Source organism: Aplysia californica, unplaced genomic scaffold, assembly GCF_000002075.1.
Source record: "Aplysia californica isolate F4 #8 unplaced genomic scaffold, AplCal3.0 scaffold00112, whole genome shotgun sequence".
Classification (NCBI taxonomy): Eukaryota; Metazoa; Mollusca; class Gastropoda; order Aplysiida; family Aplysiidae; genus Aplysia; species Aplysia californica.
Genome location: NW_004797382.1, coordinates 403303 through 404475, shown reverse-complemented (window position 1 = coordinate 404475; position 1173 = coordinate 403303). Strand labels below are relative to the sequence as shown.

At 44.7% G+C, this 1173-nt stretch overlaps 1 protein-coding gene across 1 annotated transcript in view; it reads right to left on the bottom strand.

Moving 5' to 3' along the window:
• Positions 1 to 913, bottom strand: part of LOC101848281 (histone-lysine N-methyltransferase 2D) — a gene marked incomplete at its 3' end in the record, with an annotated part of 14734 nt that extends 13821 nt beyond the window's left edge. Inside the window, 1 exon segment of the mRNA XM_013081029.1 lies at positions 635 to 913.
• Between the last annotated feature and the right edge of the window lie 260 nt (positions 914 to 1173).

Sequence of the window (1173 nt, the reverse complement as noted above, 5' to 3'; positions counted from 1 at the left end):
CACATGATTGTAGGACACTTCATAACCTTGTCCGGACGGGGAGTGTGAGCTACAAAAGTCAGAACTCGCCGTTTCATGAAGTGAATGGAATAAATAGACATAAAGAATTGTTTTTAAAAAGAAAATTTTGACCCTACCCATTTGTATCAACCTGATGCTTTTGTACTTAGTAGATGCAACAAATAAATGTCCGGCGTTTTAGATGCCAACGGTGCTAGTAACTGTTAGCGAAAACAAACAGATATTTTTTGTATAGTTTTAGTTAGAATTTAACGGCACTTGCAACACAATAAGGTGATATAAGTGCCGAAGATTAGAGGAGTTATAAGAGAATAACAAACATAAAAAGGAAGAGAGATCAGGGCGATATATTTTTGATAGGAAAGAAGGAGCAAAGCACACCAGAGCACCAGCCAACAACCCACAAACAGATTTTTAAAATCCATATTAGAAGAATATATGAAATAGATCTAAGTAAATAGGTAGATAAATGAGTAGATAAATTGGTAAAGTGACTACCAAAAAAAAAAGATACACAACACTATAGGAATTAAATAAACAGGTAGATCTAGATCTAGAATCAAGATCTAAATTATATAGATCCAGGTCTGGATAGGCCTATATCTCCACTTACCTCCAAATGTGCTGCTAAGAAAGTCACGGCTCTAAAGTGGAGCCCTCTAAGTAGTGACAGGCCCTTGTAGTGGCGGCACAAACTCGCTGCAGGTTTACTGAGCAATGCCTCCCCAGCTCTCGGCAATAACTAGACTGCAAATCGGATGTCATGGAAGATCCAAGGGAAAGAACAAAAAATGGCCCACAAAACAGACGGCACGGAGAGAGAGACAATTATCCGGACAGTCCCCAACACCTGAGCACTCTCGTCTGCTTCGCTTTCGCCTCTCTCCGGTCTGCCCCGCTAGCCTCGCCAGACGTCGTCGTATCGCTCTTCGACCGAGACCTCGAGCGAGGGCTGTTTGAAAAAGACACGACGAGAGCTGAAAGAGACAGGGACAAGCGGGGCGGGGCTAGGCCGTGTTGGTTTCACCTGTCACAGGTATGGCAGGCGGAGGAGCCGTGTCGCCCAGGGCTCGGGCGAGTAACGAGACACGTCATTGGTGCGTTTGGCGACGCGCTTCTTTTGCGTCGCTGGTCCCCAGCACGTGCAGATTT